A 20588-nucleotide genomic window follows, 5' to 3' on the forward strand; every position below is an offset into this window, starting at 1 on the left:
ACATATACTATGTATTATTCATTTTTCCTTTTATCTTAATTTATTAAGTGCACAGTTTTTATTATTTAAAACTGTGCTGAACAAGGTAAGCATAATTTCTGCCCCTATAAAGTTTAAATTTTAGGCCAGGTGAAAGAAATAATCACAATAAAAATGTCATTAAATATGATTTCTAGAAAATAAAACAAGGGTACTAATGGTAAGTGGGTGGCCAAGGTAAGGCAAAATGAAAATGTAGGTACATACTCAAGAGTTGTGTTTCCATGTTACCTTTAAAAATGCTATTTATCATCCTAGAGACACAAAATAGTTGCTATACTTATATGTTAGTTTCAATTAAGCAGTGTGACATCTACAGAAGTCTAGAGAAAGTTCAGCACAATGCACACTTTAGAGATATGAAATAGATACTTATTATTTTATAGTTAGGGGACTTTGAGTAGAGATCATATAGCCTTGTTGTGATTACTTTTAAAAGTCTAGCAAATAAAATCATGCCAAAAAGACCCCTAAATGTAAATGTATTAAGGAAACCAGTTAGAGAGATCAAATCAGAGCACATCAAATATATTTGGAAATTTCATTTAGCAAACATCCTGCACTACAATAATAGGAAGACAAAGATTTGAAATTACTCATTTTCATAATAGGTAAATAACAATACAAGGACTGGAAAGATTTAATATCTATTCAAAATGAACATAATATCATTCTTAAGAAATAATATGAGGAACATAATTATTTTTCATGAGGTTGGATTTCAGGTATTAATTTTCAAGGCATTACTTTATCTGCCAAAGTTATTCTTACAAGAATTATCTTGCATTTGACTTTCTGATGACTCCACATCTATAGGTCAAAAGGCTCTCTCATTGAAACAGTTATACATATTCAAAATACTCATGCATATTCAAGGAGTCCAGACATTTTTGAGAAATAAAGATTGATCTTTCTCTCATCGCTTGCCTTGAAAGTCGCTTACTTTAGGTCATGTTTACACCAATTCTATCAATTATATAATAAATTGCAAATGTCATTAACCATAGGTTAAATTGGGACATCACAGCTTCTTGGTGCACAATTGGACACAAATATTAATCGCATAATGCTGGAAAATATTGTTAGCAGAGAAAAGATAGTAGATGGGGCTTTGCTCTGCATTGTGATTTGTGATTGATTTTCTAGATGTACATTTTATTATTTTACAGTTCACCTGTTATTGTCATATAGTGTCTCCAATGTCAGATTGGGGAGAATTGTAAAAATGGGAGTTCATGTCGCCTCATGACACACTATGTCACTGGAGCTGTCATCCTAGTATTTTTCTCCTAAGTGTTCAAGTAAGTCTTTCTTCAACATAGTTACACTTGTTCTGACAGGAATGATTTGACATTCTAATAGTTATAAAGAGGAATCAATAGAGTGAATTCAATCCTCCTCAGAATAATATGTGGAGGTATTAAGTCACAATGTGATTGTGTTTGGAGACAATCCTTTAGGAAGCTTATTAAGATTCACTGAGATTCTAAAAGCAGGACGTGAACTGGATAGAGTAGAACTGAAGCTTAAGAGTGCTTCTCTCTTTTGGCTCTCATGGAAATAGAGGCATAGATCTGTTACCTAGCAAAGTAGATCTCTTGCCTAGCAAGTACAAGATCTTGATTTCAGATCCCATGGCTGCCAAAACTGAAGAGATCAGGTGAAGATAAATGCAAAGCTGATTATCTTTAAGAGACAGTTGGAATTGTGAGAAAGTTATTTTCTGTCTGTGTTAATCACTTTCCATTATGGTGGCAAGTTAACTGCTGAAACCAATTTGAAGAAGGATTTGGTCCTTGTTTCAGATTTCAGTGCATATTCAACTGACTTCACTGTTCTTAAGTCAGTGACAAGGCAGAAAGGAATAGTGAGAATAAAATTTGCCACTTGGTGGAAACCAGAAGTCAATAAGGAAACAGGTAGAATCCAGAGATGAGTTTTCCCCTTCAGATGAATGCTTGAAGAGACGTATGTTCTCCACATAAACTCAATCTACGTAGCACATTCTGGTACACTCATCTATGGATTAGTCCATTGATGAAATTAATATTCCCATGATCCATTCACAAATAATGATTAGAGAATCCACCAGCTGAGAAACAAGGCTTCAGTAATGAGTTTTTGGAGTCATTTTGTGTTCAAACCATAGCAACCAGTATGTGTTAAATTGTAACAAAAATAAAATACAGAAGAACACACAATGACCCACATAAAATACTACATAAAACACATAATTACCCAGGTGATTTAAGTCAGGGAAAGGAGTAAGGTATAGCCAAGTTAAGGGAGTGCTAATGTGAAATACCAAAACATAGAAATCATAACTATTGTAATACCGGTCCTGGGGTTTGAAACTCAGCGCCTGGGCACTGCCCATAGGCTTTACTCAAGGTTAGTGCTCTACCACTTGAGCCACAGCACCGCTTCTGGCTTTTTCTGTGTATGTGTTACCAAGGAATCAAAATCAGAGTTTTGTGCATGTAAGGCAAACGCTCTTGCCACTAAGCTACCTGGACCTCTACAAGATGCATGTTTAAAGAACTATTCTTCTAATCCCTGAATATGGTATATCTTTGTAAAACAAATACTGTGAATTTGTTTCAGTTCCTATTTCTAGTTTAAAGTAATAGAGAAAACCTTACCCTCAGTGATGAGAATAATGCAAAGGACCTGAATAGCAAGGGGAAACCTCTAGACAAAGGAGAAAATCATTGGTATAAAAGGTATTGGTAAGAGATTTTTTTTGTTTCTTTGGATATCTAGTGTACATACATCATTGAGGAAAATACGTAAGCATCTGAATTTCCCTTCAATGTTTAACTGAAAAGATTAACATTACCACTAATTTTTCATATATTTATTATTGTAATTAATAGAAGTGTTACATGAGATTTGCCAGATAGATGGTGCATTAATTCCCATACATTGATACCCTTTCACATGTCTTGGTCCCAGTTTCCCTCCCCCCCATCCCCACCCCTTATCTTGTTTTCCTGCTTCCCTATCCAATTTCAAATAACCAAATACAAATATATCTGATATATCAGGTAACAAAGTGAGATACTGTAACAATATGAGATAACCAAGGGACAGCAAAAGAGATGAGAGATAACATAGTACCTTAAGAACAACAATCATTCATTATATGGCTTATGTTTCTATAGCCTAGAGATCCTTTCATTTAGCGTCCTACTATATGGCCTTTTGTATCAAGGTTTTGCTCTATTGCAAATCAGTGCTAGGAGAGCCCAAGGTTTCTACTGATTATGACAAATGAGGGAAACCATTGAGCCTAAGTTCCTTTGAGTCTGGCTTACTTCACTTAATATGATTTTTTCTAAGTCTTTCCATTTCCTAACAAATGGCGCTAATTTTTTATAAAAGAATTTATTACCATTGATTTTTACATCATATTTCAAATAACATGTTTAACAAACAAGTATTCAAGAAGGGAATCTCTAAATAAAATCACTGGCATTTAGATTTTAGAACATAATCAAAATTAATATGTCATAGATACATATTAATCTATGTAATATAATATTATGTCTATAGAGTCATAGGTTTTTATGTCTATGTAGTTGTGCTTATATTTCATGTACCATGCCCACAGCATTGGGTATGCAAATATAGAGTCCTCGCTCTTGTACTGTTTGGATCTAATAGCCACATATTAAGGAGACCATGTACCTTTTATTCCTTTGGTCTTGACTTATCTCACTCAACATGATTCACTCTAGATTCATCCACTTCCCTGCGAATGCCATTATTTTATCTTGTCTGTTGGCTATGTAGAATTCCATTGTATAACACATTTTCTGTATCCATTCATCTGCAGTAGGCCATCTGGATTGTTTCCATCTCCTGGCTTTTGTGAATAATACAAAGATAAACATAGCTGAGCAGGTGTGCTGACCATATCTTGGGTTATCAGGATAGATGCCCAGAAGTGATATGGCAGATTGTAGGGAAGGTCAATTTTCAGATCTTTAAGAAACCTCCACACAAGTTTTCAGAGTGGCTGAACTAGTTTACAATCCCACCAGCAGTGTAGTAGGGTTCCTTTTTCTCCACAACCCCGCCAGCATCTGTCATTGTCTGAGTTCAAAATCTTGGCCATTTTTGTTGGGGTAAAGTGGTATCTTAGGGTTGTTTTTATTTGCATTTCCTTTATGACCATGGATGATGAACATTTTCTCATATGCTTTTCTGCCATTTCAATCTCTTCTTTTGATAAGTCTCTCTTTAGTTCCCTTGTCCATTTAGTGATTGGTTTGTTGGGTTTTGGAGGATTAATTTCTTGAGTTTCCTGTAGATACTGGATATTAAGCATTTGTCTGATGTATTCTTGGTAAATATCTTTTCCCAGTTGGTTGGCTGTCTCTCTACTTTTGTGGCTTTGCTTTTATCTGTACAGAAACTTTTTATTTTTAGATAATCCCATTTTTTGATTCTCTCTCCTATCTGTTGTGCCCCTGGGATTCTGTTCAAGAAACTTTTGCTTGTGCCTATGAGTTCCAGTGTCTCTACTACTCTATCATGCAGCAGTTTCATGGTTTCCTGTCTGACATTGAGGTCTTTGATCCACTTGAGTTAATGCTTGTGCATGGCAAATGGATAGGATCAATTTTTAGTTTTCTGCATGAGGCTGCCCAGTTCTGCCAACACCAATAATTGAATAGGTTGTGTTTGATCCACTGTATATCTTTGGCTCCTTTGTCAAATACAAGTTGAATACAGGTATGTGGTTCTATTTCTGGAACTTCTATTCTGTTCCACTGATCTTCTGGTCTGTTTTTGTACCAATACCAAGCAGTTTTTGTTTATATGGCTCTATAGTAGAGTTTGAAGTCTGATATTGTAATACCACCAGCATTGCTCTTTTTGTCTAGAATTGTTTTGGCTATTCTAGGTCTTTTCTTGTTCCATATGAATCTTTGGATTATATCTTCTATTTCAGTAAAGAATGTCTTTGGGATTTTGATGGGGATTGCATTGAATTTGTATATCAATTTTGGCAGTATAGCCATTTTCACTATGTTGGTTGTCCCTAGCCATGAGCATGAGATGTCTTTCCATTTCCTAGTGTCCTCTTTAATTTCTTTCTTTAGGCTTTTATCGTTTTCATTGAATAATTCCTTCACATCTCTGGTTAAATTTATTCCTAAGTAATTTATTCTTTGGGGGGCTATTGCAAATGAGATCATTTTCTTGATTTGGCCTTCTGTTTGTGTATTCTTGGTGTACAAGAAGGCTACTGACTTTTGAAGGTTAATTTTGTATCCTGCCATTTGGTAAAGTGATTTATTAATTCTAGGAGTTTGGGAGTGGAGTTTGTTGAGTCACTCAAATAGAGGATCATGTCATCGGCAAATAGGGATAGTTTAATTTCTTCTTTCCCTGTGTTGATCACTTTGATGTCCTTTTCTTGCCTTATTGCTCTGGCTAAGATTCCAGCACTATATTCAAACGAAGTGGAGAGAGTGGGCATCTCTGTCTACTTCCTGATTTTAAGGTAAATGGTTTCAGTCTTTCACCATTTAGTAAAATACTGGCTGTAGGTTTTTCATATATGGCTTTAACTATTTTGAGGAATGTACCTCTTATTCCTATTTTTTCTAGTGCTTTCAACATGAATGGATGTTTTATTTTGTCAAATGCCTTCTCCGCATCCAGAGAAATTATCATATGATTCTTATCCTTAGTTCTATTGATGTGATGTATTACATTGATTGATTTGCTAATGTTAAACCAGCCTTGTATCTGTGGGATGAAGCCTACTTGATCATAGTGTATGATTTTTTAAATTTGTTTCTGGATTCTGTTGGCTAATACTTTATTGAGGAGTTTTTTGTCTGTGTTCATTAGAGAGATAGGTCTGTAGTTTTCTTTTTTTTGTTGGGTCTTTCCCTGGTTTGCGGATGAGCGTAATATTAGCTTCATAAAATGAGTTTGGTATTGCTCTTTCTGCTTCTATTTCTCAGAAGAATTTCAAGAGTATAGATGTTACTTCATCTTTAAACATCTTGTAGAATTCCACAGTGAAACCATCTGGACCTGGGCTCTTTTTGTTTGGCATTTCCCTGATTTCTTCACAATTTCATTGCATGAAATTGGATTGTTCATTTTGTTCACCTCTTCATTGTTCAATGTGGGCAGCCGATGTTTATTTAAGAAATCATCCACTTCTACTAGATTTCCTTGTTTCTTTGAATATAGGCTGTGGTAGTACTTATTCATAATGGACTGCATTTCTTGGATATCAGTTGTGATTAATCCCGTTGGGTCTCTAGTCTTGTTTATTTGAGTCTCCCCTCTCCTTTTTTAAAATTAATCTTGCCAGGAGTCGGTCTATTTTGATGACTCTTTCAAAGAACCAACTTTTTTATTTATTTATTTTGTGTATAGTAGATCTTATTTCAATCTTTGATAGTTCTGATTTTATTTTTGTTATTTCTGTCCTTCTAGTTGTTTTAGAATTAACTTTTTCTTGCTCCTCTAGGTGTTTTAATTTCTCTTTTAGGTTATTTACATTCTCTTCTGTCTTTTTAGTATGCTTTCCTAGCACGATAAATTTGCTTCTTGGAACTGCCTTTGCTGTGTCCCATAAGTTCCTTTGTGATGTCTCTTAATTGTCATTACATTCATGAAAGTTTTGAATTTCTTCTTTGATCTGATCTAAACCCAGGAGTTATTCAGAAGTGTGTTGTTCAGCTTCCAAGTGTTTGAATGTTTTTTGACTTTTACTGCATTTTTCAGAACTAGTTTTACTCCACTGTGATCAGATAGAATACATGGGATTATATCAGTCCTCTTATATCTGCTTAAGTTTTCTGTGTGAACTATTATATGATCTATTTTGGAGTGTGTTCCATGTGCTGCTGAGAAAAATGTATAAAGTTTCACAGTTGGATGGAAGACTCTGTGTATATCTGTTAAGCCCAGCTGGGCTATGGGGTCCTTTAAGTCGATGGCGTCTTTGCTTATCTTTTGTTGAGTTGACCTGTCATTTGGTGAGAGTGGCATATTGAAGTCTCCCATTATGATTGTGTATTTTGTTCTGTAATTCTAAGACAGATTGCTTGACGAATTTGGGTGCTCCCCTGTTGGGGTAGTAAATGTTTATAACTGTAATATTGTGGGTATGGATTGTACCCTTTACTAATATGTAGTGGTCATCTATATTTTTATGTACTGATTTTACTGAGAAGTTAATTTTGTCAGAGATTAAGATTGCTACTCCTGCTTTTTTGCCCTGTGCGTTGGAGTGGAAAATTCTTTTTTATACTTTCACTTGGAGTATGTTTCTGTCTTTGGCAGTGAGGTTGGTCTCTTGAAGGAAACATATGGATGGGTCTTGTTTCTTAATACAGTCTTCTGTTCTGTGTCTTTTGATTGGATTGTTCAGCCCATTCTCATTTAGGGAAATTATGGAGAAGTGGTCAGTATCCTTTACTTGGTTTGGGACTGGTGGTTCTGGGAATCTGTGTATACCTGTAGTTTTCATCCAAATTAGTTCCACCACTGACTAGGTCAGAGTTTGCAGCTTTTGCAGGTGTGTCGGCCCATTCCCAGAGGCTGTGTGCTGCTGCACAGCTAGCTCTCAACCCAACAAGAGCCCCCCACAGTGGGCTATAGGATGGAGATGTGCACTTCACTCTCAGCTAGCCCAGCAGATGGCTAGTTTTCCTGCCCTGTTCCCAGGGGCGTGGCCTAGCCGAGGGTCTGGGGTTTGGGAGTTTCTGGGAGCACTCAGCAAAACCAGCTATAGGCTGGGTCCCTATTATCTCAGTGTCATCTTCTGACCCCCTCACATTACAGCTAATTTTAAATTTTCCTTACTATACCTGTGTACTTACCAAGGGAAGTGACTAATTGAGTTTAAGGAATTCATTTTCCTGATGAGCCTGGGTAACATCAAAAATTAGAGGCAATTATCTCAGTACCCTTAGTTTTGATTATTGAGCTTAGGAAACTTTTTTGCCAGTCCTGGGACTTGAACTCAGCACCTGAGCACTGTATTTGGACTTTACTCAAGGCTAGAGCTCTACCACTTTAGCAACAGCACCATTTCCAGCTTTTTCTATGTATGTGGTATCAAGGAATCAAACCCAGCTCCTTGTGCTTGCTAGGCAAGCACTTTACCACAAGGCCAAACTCCTGGCACTGAGCTTAGGAATTTTTGTTTTGCATTATCACATCAAGAACTACATATTTCCATACACACACAACTGAAAATTAAAGAAAATCATAGACTGTACCCACCATAGTACACTGCACATAATCTAGAAGGAACTTCAACTAGTGGACTATCATCTTCTTAGCAAATATAGAAGTCATAGCTATTACATTAAATTTGCATACAAATATGTATAGTATGGAATTTTATTAACAATTATTCATCAAATTTAAGATTTAGGGTCAAGTATGTTATGTCTCATCTCTTTTGCTGCCCCTTGGTTATCTCATATTGTTACAGCATTTCACTTTGTTATCTGATATATTGGATATATGCATATTTGGTTATTTGAAATTGGATAGGGAAAGGGGGAAAACAAGATGAGGGGTGGGGGTGGGGGGGAGGAAAATGGGGACCAAGACATGAGAAAGGGTATCAATGTATGTGCCATCTATCTGGCAAATATAATGTATCCCTTCTATTAATTACAATAAAAATATATGAAAAAAAAGATTTAGGGTCAAAAATACATACCTGAGTATTTTTATTTAGATTTAAGTATGCTGCAAGTAGAGAAATTTCTGCAATATAAAGGAATTTTAGCATACTTTGAGCCTCCTGATTTGCTAGGATTATAGGTGTGAGACTCCAGTACTGGGTATCATTTTTAATTTTTTTAAGGTGATCTGCCTTTTTATATGCTTATATGTCCATTTTTTATCATGGCCATAGTTATTCAGAGGTCAAATTATATCTGTCTAAGTTCCTTTATTTTTTCACTTTAAGCCTTTTAGAATTTTGCTTATGTTCTAATACCATCTTTACTGCTTCTCTATAACTGTAAACATCTTCTACTCATGGTGAACTCAGCCCTTCTTCCATCCATGGATCTCAGGGAAAAGTCTGCCTGGGAGAAACAATTCTCCCCACCAGTAACCTTCTGCTTCTTTCCTTCATCTATAACTTTTTCTCTCTCCTTCTGGACAATTTCTTCTTAAGTATTTCCTGTTCATGAATTATTTTGATCAAATTATTGCTTAAACTAAAACCTGCTGCATTGTAATTTAATTTTTATATGTTTCATTCTGGAAGATTTATTTTCTTCTCTTCCCAGTCTTCATGATTTTGCATTAAAATTCATTATCTCTTCATAATTCAAAGATGCTTATGAATTACATTAAGCATAATTATTTTATTCTTTCAGTATACCTGTTTGCCTGCCTCTAGGCGTGGATTGTCAAGCTTCTTGTATTAGAATTAAAAGTATCCTTTGGCATATTTTCTTCTTGCTTATGGAAGTCTCAGTTTTTGTTTATTTGATTGGTTGGTTTTCTCATCTTTTAGACAAAATTGACTTGATTTTGATAGATGGCTGAAGGTATTTTCAAGTATATATCTTATGTTTTTAGCCATATTGGAACTTATACTTAAGGTCTCATGCTTGTTAGGCCGGTAAGTTGTTAATTATGCATGTTTCAAGCCCTTTTATGTTTTTGTTCTTGTCATTTTTTTTTCAGGTAGGTAGAGTTTTTGGTCCCCAACCCTACCCACCCAATGTGAATATTGGGCCATGATTCTCCTGCGTATTTTTTTCATACTTAAGACTGTAGACATGAACAAGTACATTTTGCTAATCTCTTGAGACATGATTTTGCAGATTCACTGTATGGGCTGACTTCAAACTCTTTTTGTTTCAAATGTACATCTCCAAAGTGGCTAGCCACCTTTCCCAGCTTTCAACTTTGCGCTTTAAAATCTATTTGGGGGTTCAGGAGTTTAGCATAGTTGTAGAGTGCTTGCCTGGCATCCACAAAGATCCCGGTTCAATTCCTCGGTCCCACCTACATAGAAAAAAAAGCTGAAAGTGGTGTTATGGTTCAAGTGGTTGAGCTCTAGCCTTGAGAAAATCCAAGGACAGTGCTCAGGCCCTGAGTTCAACGCCCAGGGCTAGCCCAGCAAAAAGAAAAATCTATTTTGGGATCCACCAAACTACACAGTGGCACGAATTTGGATTATAAATCTGTTTAGTATCCAGTATGTAGTTACAGACAACATAATTTCTGGTATAAAATTCCAGGGAGGACAAGAAAGCTTTTGTTTTGATCTTCTGGAAAGGCAGTATATTTTACTTATCCTACATTATCACCATCATTAAGCAGAGCTCTTTTATATTCTCTCCTGGTGATATGGTCTATTTTTTGCCCAGAGCAACTTACTCTTGCTACCGAAGTTACAAAATTCTATTCACACCTCTGTGTGAAACAGATCTCACTATGTGCTTACATTTTAAGGGATTTTTTTTAAAAATGGCTTTCCATTTATATCCATCTCAAAAAAGCATCAAAGCCTAAATTTATTTATAAAATATCAATCTAAATATATGTGTAGTCAACTATATTTATTCATCCAAAAATCCTAGTTACTTTTTGCATTTGTAATAGATTTGGTTTTTCTTTCTCTCAAATATTTTCCTAGTATCAGAGTATCCATATAGAAAATTATTTTATGGAATACAAATTATATAAATTTGAGCATTCAGAGATGTTCTATGTTTACAAATAAGTATGTACTTAGGTTATTATTCAGAAATCACTGACAGAATACCTGTTCAAAAGCAAATTTTCATTGTATTTCAATTATTTGAGATTGCTATTTAGTATTTAATTGGATACTGATTAGTTTCTGTCTCCCCTAGGTAATAAGCTACTGAAAGAATGCTACATATGCAAAAATACTTGCATGATCTTCTATGGGTGTACTCTTAAAAGATGGTATTTTTCTTTCTGTCTCTCTCTTGCTCACTCTTTCTTTCTTTCTTTCTTTCTTTCTTTCTTTCTTTCTTTCTTTCTTTTCTTTCTGCCAATCATGGGGCTTGAACGCAAGACCTGGTACTGTCTCTGCTTTTCTCTGCACTCCAGGCTAGCACTCTACCACTTGAACCACAGCACTACTTCCAGCTTTTCCTGTATATGTGGTACTGAAGAATGGATTCCAAGACTTCATGCATGCTAGGCAAACACTCTACCAGTAGGTCAAATTCCCAGCCAAAAGACAGTCTTTTGAACATGTAATTTATAGCATTACATTAGCAATATGAATTATATATGTGGCTCTTACCAGTATTTTACCCCTTTGGGACAGATTTTAACACTGGGCCATTTTATAAATTATTTTCACCTTGACGGGGATATACTTCAAATTTTAAATTGAAACTATGAGTACAATATGCTTAGATAAATTAAAGTGCCATTTTAACATTTTGCCAGTGTTGGAGCTTGAACTCAGGGCCTGAGCACTGTCCTTAGACTTTCCTCAAGGTGTTATAGCTCTATCACTTGAGCCACAGCATCACTTCCGGCTTTCTATGTATCTGGTACCGAGGAATTGAACCTGGGTCTTCATACATGCCACACTCCCAACTCCTCTATTTTGATATTTTTAAAATGAGCCTATTGTTTTGGATGGGTTTAGAAGAAAAGAACATTGGTTTTTAAATTGCATTGTTAGGTGCTAATTTCAAGGTAAGGGATCCAATAATTAAACCAAGTAAAGCTATCCAAACGAAGTAGAAAGTTGTCATGAGAATGTGTATGAAAATGAGGTAAATTCCTTTATTCTATTTTTTTTCTTTCTTCCTTATGGTTTATCCTCTGTTGCTGCTGTATCTGACTGTGGTACCTGTGTGAAATTTTATGTTTTTATTTGCATCAGGGAAGGGAAGGGAAAAAACAAGATGATGAGACAAAGGACAAAGAATGAATCAGTGTAATAGCAATATTAACAAGACAATATATTGGAAATGAATTTTACAACTTGGGAGAGGGTGAGGGGAGGAAAAGTGGGGGGAAAAGATGGGAAGAGATAACAATGTTCAAGAAGTACTTTACAAATATTACTATAACTTCCCTTTACATCACCCTAATCATAAAATTTAAATTTAAAAAACCATTGACGTGGGGCCGGGAGTTTGGCTTAGTGGTTAAAGAGCTTGCCTAGCATGCATGAAGACCTGGGTTCGATTCCTTGGTACCACATACAGAGGAAAAAGCCAGAAGTGGTGCTGAAGCTCAAGTGGTAGAGCTCTAGCCTTGAGAAAGTCCAAGGACAGTGCTCAGGCCCTGAGCTCAAGCCCAAGACTGGCAAAAAAAAAAGAAAGAAAAAAAAATCATTGACGTGTTTTCCATTGGACAGATAATTGAGAGGCAGTGATAGGAGGATAATGATTAGAGATTAAGACCCCAAGTAGTTATTAATACCTTAACTCCAGATAAGGCATGGTGGTGTATAACATATAATCTATATCACTGTCCAAGCAGGACCTGGAAAAAAAATGTGAGGCCCTATGTTAAAAAATAAAATAAGAAGATGGGGGGAGCAAAGGAGTCTAAATGAGGCATTATTCAGTTGGTAGAGTGCTTGCCTTGTAAGTACAAAAACTTGAGTTAGAAAATTAGTATGACTGTCAAAAAAAGACCCAAAGGTTTTCATATTAATGGCCAATTGGGACCTAGAATAAAAAATAATTCAGCAAAGACAGATATGTGCTGATTGGAATATTACTAGATAGATAGATAGATAGATAGATAGATAGATAGATAGGATAGACAGATGATAGATTATTTTTATGCCAGTTCAGGGCATCTCTATTTTCTTCTACTTTTTCACCTGAGACTGGAACTGTAGCTCTCCAGCCACCATTCCTCATTTTTGCTAGATAGATGGAGACGAGAGACTCAAATTTGTCTGCCCTGGCTAACTTCCAACTTTGAGCATCAAATCTCCATCTCCCTGAGTAGCTAGACCATCATATATGATTTGAACATATTTTTATAGTAGTAAAGAATTAAGAAATTTTCTAAAGGTATAAAATCTTAAAATTACCAATCAAAAAGATCTAAGTATTAACTTAAAATTTACCTAAAATATATTTTTGAATATAAGAAAATTATTTAAATTTTCTACCCATGGTTTTACTTTTGTTCTGTAACTATATTGAATATTTAATGTGTGATTAATGCGCTTTGTTTGAACATGCTTGAAAATGTGATTATATTGCATGGTTGTTGATTCTTAATTAGGGTCAGATTTAATTAAAACCTTAGAAAAATAACTAGTCCAGTATTTTACTCTCAATAATATATATGCCATAATATTCTTCATGGAGACAGAGTAATTTTTTTGTTTTTTTGTTTCTTTTAATGAAAGAATTTAATAACATTGATTTTTTACATCATATTTCAAATGACATGTTTAACAAACGAGTCTTCAGGAAAGGAATCTTTATATGTAGTAATTTTTATTCTATTCAAATAATAGTTTTAAGGTCCACAAATATGATTTCCTTTCATTTCACCTTCCTGTACGCTTTACCTCCTGAATGGGTGATTGTTCCTGAAGCATACCAATTATAGCCATGGCTGCTGAAATGACCAATGGTTAATCGCCATTAAAGTTCATGGATCCTTTGGAAAAGTGATGCTCTTTTGCCTCAAAGGCATTTCTGCAGCATGCTGTGTAACTATCTACTCCCCTGAATTTCAGTAATTTAATAGAGAACAGAGAACACTGGCTCTAGAAATGCAAATCAGCTACAATATGTAAATTACAAGTTTTTTCTATATGTTTTTCTTGTGATTAATAGAAGGGTTACATTATATTCACCAGTTACTTCACATACATTGTTACCCTTCCTCATGTCTTGGTGTCCACTTCCCTCCCCCTCCAACACCTCATCTTGTTTCCGCCCTAACATATCTGATTTCAAATAACCAAATAAGCATAAATACAATATATCAGATAACAAGGTGAAATACTGTAACAATATGAGATAACCAAGGGGCAGAAAACGAGATGAGCAATAAAACAGTACATTAAGGAAAACAATCGATCATCATATAGCTTTTGTTACTCTATCCTGGAGGTCCTATCATTTAGCATCATACTATATGGCCTTATGTATCTAGGTTTTGTTCTATTGTAAATCTCTGGTAGGACAGCCCAAGGTTGGTACTGATAATGACAAATGAGGGAAACCATTGAGCCTATATTCCTTTGATTCTGGCTTACTTCACTTTAATATGATTTTTTGTAAGTCTTTCCATTTCCTTACAAATGGGCTGATGTCCTTCTTGTCCACATCTTAAGATCCACTCAACAACTGAGAGTAATCTGGGTTGGTACCATATCTTTGCTATGGTAAATAATGCTGCAATGAACATCATTGTGCTAGTGGATTAAGTATGTCCTTATTTCTGGAGAATTGGGTAAATGCAAAGTAGTGGAATTGCTGGGTAATAGGGGAGCTCTATGCTTAGTCTCTTGAGGAACTGCCATACTTCTTTCCATAGTGGTTGAATGAGCTTGCAGTCCCACCAACAGTGTAGTAGTGATCCCTCCTGGCCATTTCCCCTCCAGCATCTGTTGCTAATAGATTTCTTGATCATGGCCATTCTAACTGGAGTGAGGTGGAATCTTAGAGTTGTTTTGATTTGCATTTCTTTCATGACCAGAGATGTGGAGCATTTCTTCATGTGTCTTCATGTGTCCATAGGCCATTCTTACTTCTTCTTCAGAGAAGACTAGGTCTTTGGCCCATCCTTTAATGGGATGGTTGTTTCTTTGGAGATTAGTTTTGGAGTGATTCAATTTTTTGAGCTGTTGATATATTTTAGATATGAGGCCTTTGTCTGTTGTGTGGTTAGTGAAGATCTTCTCCTACTCTGTAGGCTTGCTATTTAACTTGCTAGCTATGTCTTTTGCCATACAGAAGCTCTGCAGTTTAATGTAGTCCCACTTGTTCAGACTTTCTCTGATTTGTTGTGTTTCCTGGTACATATTAAGAAGTTTCAACCTGTGCCAAGGAGACCTAGTGTACCTTCTATTACTTCTTATAAAGTTTTCAGTGTATCTGCTTTTACCTTTATGTCTTTGACCCATTTGTAGTCTTGGAGCAGGGTAATAAAGAAGGATGCAACTTTAGTTTTCTGCAGGTGCTTAACCAGTTCTGCCTGCACAAATTGTTGAAGAGGCTATCTTTCTTCCATTCTAATTTTTCTTCCCTTTTCAAAGATTAGGTGGCCATATGTCTGGGGGTTAATATCTGGGTCCTCGGTTCTATTCCACTGGTTTTCAGGCCTGTTCTTGTACCAGTACCAAGCTCTTTTGGTTACTATAGCTCTGTAATAGAGTGTACAGTTTGGTATTGAAATTCCTCCTGTGCCGTTCTTTCTGTAAGAAAGGTTTTTGCTATACGGGGTCTTTTATCTATTTCTTTAAAGAATGACATTGGAATATTGAAGGGTATTGCATTAAATTTGTAGATAGCCCTTGGCAAAATTGCCATTCTCGTGATGTTAATTCTTCCAATCCAGGAGCATGGGAAGTTTTTCCACTTCCTCAGTTCTGCTTTAATTTCCTTTTTCAGGGTTTTAAAATTTTCATCAAAAAGATCTTTTACATTCTTAGTAAAGTTAATTCCTATGTAAAGGAGAGGTGGAGAGCTGGGCATCCTTTTCTTGTTCTTGATTTTAGAGGGAATGGCTTTAGTTTTTCACCATTAAGTATAATGCTATCTATGGCTTTGTGATAAACAGCCTTTATTATACTGAGGAATGTTCCATGGATTCCTAGTTTCTCCAGAGCTTTTAGCATAAGGGTGTGTTGGATATTGTCAAATGACTTTTCTGCATCTATTGAGACAATCATGTGATCTTGTCCTTGCTCCTGTTGATGTCTTGAAATATAATAATCAATTTGCATACATTGAACCAGCTTTGCATTCCTGTGATGCAATCCTGTTTGATCATAGTATGTAAATTTTTGGATGAGTGGCTGAAGACGGTCAGCCAGTCTTTTGTTAAGAAGTTTTGCATCAATATTATTCAAAGAAATGGGTCTATAGTTCTCTTTCTTTGATGAATTGCTATCTGGTTTTGGGGTGAGGGTTATAGTTGCTTCATAGAATGAGTTTGGCAAAGAGCCTCGTTGTCAGTTTTGTTGAAGAGCTTGGGGAACATTGGTCTAAGCTCTGCTCTGAAGACATTATAGAATTCAGCTGTGAATCCATCTGGCCCTGGGATTTTCTTGGATGGAAGGTCTCTTATTTCCATTTCTATTTCAGTGCTTCAAATAGAGCTGTTTATTTGGATTTGGTCTTCTTTGTTCAGTGTGGGTATGTTAGTATTGGCTAGAAATTCATCCATTTCTTCTAGATTCTCAAATTTGTTGGCGTAAAGGTTTGAGAAATATTCCCTCATGATGCTCTGGATCTTGGTAATTTCTGTCATGATATTACTATTTTCGTCTGTGATTTTGTTTATTTTGGTATGCTCCCTTCTTTTTTTGGTAAGATTTGCTAAGGGTCTGTCAATTTTGTTAGTTTTTTCAAAAAAACAACTCCTTGTTTTGTTGAATCTCTCTATAGTTTTTTTGGATTCCAATTCATTTAATTCTGCTTTGATTTTAATAATTTGATTCCTTCTACTGGGATTAGGATTGGTTTGTTGCTCTTTTTCCAAGAGCTTAAGGTGTGACCTTAAATTGTTGGTTTGAGATTTTTCCAATTTGTTAATGTAAGCACTCAGAGCTATAAATTTCCTCTGAGTACTGCCTTTCCTGTGTCCCAAAGAAGCTGGTATTTTCTGTGTTCCTTTTTGTTAAATTTCATAAACTGTTGAATTTCTGTTCTGATCTCCTTCATGACCCATTGGTGATTCAACAATATGTTGTTCAATCTCCATGAGTTACAAGGTTTTTGTTGGTGGATATTTGTGTTCGGTTTCAATTTGATGCCCTTGTGGTCTGAGAGAATGCAGGGAATAATTTCTGTGTTTCTGAATCTGCACAGGTTTGATTCATGCCCTAAAATGTGGTCTATTTTAGAAAATGTTCCATGTGCTACTGAAAGAAACATATCTTGCGATATTGCTGGGTGAAATAATCTGCAGATGTCTGTTAGATCTAGTTGGTCTATACAGTTGTTCAATTCTGAGGTATCTCTGTTGACTTTTTGCCTGGTTGATCTATCCAGAGGTGACAGTGGTGTGTTAAAGTCACAAACAATTACTGTGTTTCAACCTATGTGTGGTTTTAGTGAAAGTAAAGTTTGCTTGTTGAAGTTCAGTGCTCCGGGATTAGGTGTGTAGATATTTGGATGGTTATGTCCTCCTAGAGGAGAGATCCCTTTATTAATTTATAGTAACCTTCTTTGTCTTTTTTTTTTACTAATTTTAGTTGAAGTCTATTTTAGTTGATATGAGGATGGCAACTCTAGCCATCTAGTTTATGGGGGATGTAAACTTCATAAACTTTATTCCAACCTCTCACTTTTAAAAAAATGTTTGTTTGGGGGGCAAGATGTGTCTCTTGAAGACAGCAGAACAATGGATCTTGCTTTTTGATCCAGCTAGAGATTCTATGCCATTTAATTAGAGAGTTAAGTCCATTGATATTGAGAGTTAGGATTGAAATTTTTTTATTACTTCCTGCCATTTTTAAAAGCTTTCATTAGGGCCTGTGGCTTGACATTTCTTGTGGTCCTTAGCTGGTATGAGTTTTAGGTGCCATTTCTTTGTCAATATCATATGTGTACTGTTTTGGAATCGGTAGAACATCTTTGAGAATTTTCTGTAATGCTGGTTTGGTTTCTATGGAATGTTGCAATTTTTCTTTGGAATGGAAGGTTTTCATTGTTCCCTCAGTTATGAATGAAGTGTGGCTGGGTACAGTATTCTTGGTTGGTAGTTATTTGTCCTAAGGATATGACATATATCCTTCCCTTCTTAGACAAGATATACTAAGGCTGGGAACCAACAGATTAAAAAGCAGGTGACTGTATCAATATAAATATCATTTGTATTCAGTCTGTACCCAATGTTGTCACTATGTTTCTAGGAATGACCACAATGACAGAAGGAAGGGGGGTGGGGGAAAGGAAGGAATTCTAACATTAAAAAAAAAAGGTATAGGTAAAATGGCAAAAAAAAAAAAAAGAAAAAGAAAACATAAAATTGCAAATGGAAAATGGTAGAAAAAGAAAAAAAACAAAAAAAAAAAAAAAGAAAGAAGAAAAACAAGGATCTTCTTCAGTTTTTTTTTTTGGGGGGGGGGGCTGGTTCAGGATAGGAAACTTGTCTCCACTAAATTCGGGGTCCAAACCATTCAAAAAGTCTTTTTTACTTGCGCTTTGGCTTTGTGGGTTGCTTGGACAGAAAAAAAAAAAAAAAAAAACAAAAACAGTTAAGCCATGCCAGTGGCTTTGTTTACCAGGACTGCAGCCCCGCCCAGGGGGAGGAACTTCCTCTAGTGCTGGGGGCATGCATGTCTGGCTAAGCTTCATCTGGGAAAACCTTTGCCCTTTTGAATGATGGCGCTGCCAGCACCAATTTTCCGGCTCCAGTTGGTTTGGCAGGATCTTTGCCAGCAGTCAAGATGGCACTGCTCTTGGCCGGTGGGGGAGGGGATTCCTTCCCAATGCTGTTCCGAGAGCAGAAGTGGAACCATTCACGGAGGTACTCACAACTTGCTGGATTCTCCAGTTCCGTGAAGCTGGCAGGTCTGCGCCAGCTCTGTCTGGAGCTGGCAGGTCAGCGCTGCTGAGAAGCATCTGTTCACATGCTGGAGGGAGGCTTTGTCTCCTTGACAGCTCTGAGTGGCTGGCGCCGTGCCATGCTGTCTTCTTGTGCTGGTTTTCTGCCTCTCTCCTCTCTGACTGAGATCTCTGTGGTGCTAAAGCTTTCTTAGGATGGATCTTTGGGTATGAACTTTCCCCTACGATGCTAGAACTGGTATCTTAGTGAGAGCTCAGAAAGACTCACACTGAACCGCCACCATCTTCCACTGATCCTCCTTACAAGTTTGTTCTAAAATCATGGGTGTTTGGGTAGGACACTAAATCACTTTTCCATCTACAGCTATTTTGCCTAATTACAGATTTAATTTGTCCATAGAATACAATCCTACTACCAAATCACTCATGTCCAACAGGAACTTCTTTAGAATTTTTTAATTAAACCTGGCTTCTGAACATTTATTAGGATCTCCATAGAGATAAAACTGACTGGGGAAAATTAAAAATGTAAATATATGCATGTTTTACCTTCTTGTCATTATTTTTAGTGTGTACTTATTGTACCAAGGGGTTTCACTATGATATTTTGATGTGCACATATTATACTTTTAATTAGACTGACCCTACCTACTGAAATCCATTGAAACCATTTCAAGAGGATACTGATTTGGTTATAGGAGGGAGAATGGGGTAGTGAGTTAGATGGCAATCTGTAAGTATGAATCCAAACTTCCAAAAGACTAATGTATGCTAATTTTTTAGGAAGGGATGCAAAAAAAGACACTGAAGCTGAATAATTAAGATATAGGAGTCAAAGGGAAGAATTATTCAGATTTGATCAAATGAGGGGCTGGGAATAGAAATGAACTAAATGTGATACTGCAGTGAAAATGTAAGGATAGAAAGTTTAGAGAAGTAAGCAGGTGGAAGATGGGTAAATCAGGTGAAAAGACAAAGTCTCTACTTTGACCTACTGAATTGCATGAGTTCATGCAAGCAGTTTAATGTAGAGCTAAATGCAGAAGCCAAATATCTGAATACTGACTAATCTTCTTTTATATGAGTATCAGATCTAAACAAAATGAAATTAAATTATGATATAAATGACTAAACTTATTTGTTTTTGAACATCTGTTCAATACAAAACACATTTCAAATTGGCAACCTTTTTCATTCTTGAATTGAATAATGCCATTTTATCATTAAAAACTGCATACCTAATAGACCTAAATTTGGATTAATCCATCAACAAAACTCTTATTTTATAACCCAGTCAGCCATTTAGAAAATTTATTATCACCTATGCACTCTATTACTGCAGATGCATTCTTGCTTAGCATTTTTAGTCTAACACTGTATTATGTTCAAATTTATGAGTGAATTAGGATTGACCAAATACATAGCTAATTAGATTCAATTACCTAATTTTCAGAGCTGTAAAATATATGTAAAGTATGTGAAGTAACATCAATAACGTATATATCTGCTCTTAAATTAGTAAAATCTTATACATTTTAGTTTAAAAATAGTGACTGCTCATTTGCTAAGTAAAAACATTATACAAGAACATAAGACTTTTTAAATAATAGGAGCTAATTTATTTTAATTACTAATGTTTATATGTATTTTTTATCTATTTTAATGTTTCGTGTTTGTTTTCTTTTTAGAAACCCTTCAATATGACACTCTTTTCTCAGGGTACTAAATGTATCTTAAATACTCTCAAGAAATCAAGCTCTCTGTCAGTTATGCATATTATTAACCTTTAGAAATGATAATGATCGAGTTAAGTTCAAGTCCCTC

Source organism: Megascapheus bottae, chromosome 8, assembly GCF_031878675.1.
Source record: "Megascapheus bottae isolate mThoBot1 chromosome 8, mThoBot2.hap1, whole genome shotgun sequence".
Classification (NCBI taxonomy): Eukaryota; Metazoa; Chordata; class Mammalia; order Rodentia; family Geomyidae; genus Megascapheus; species Megascapheus bottae.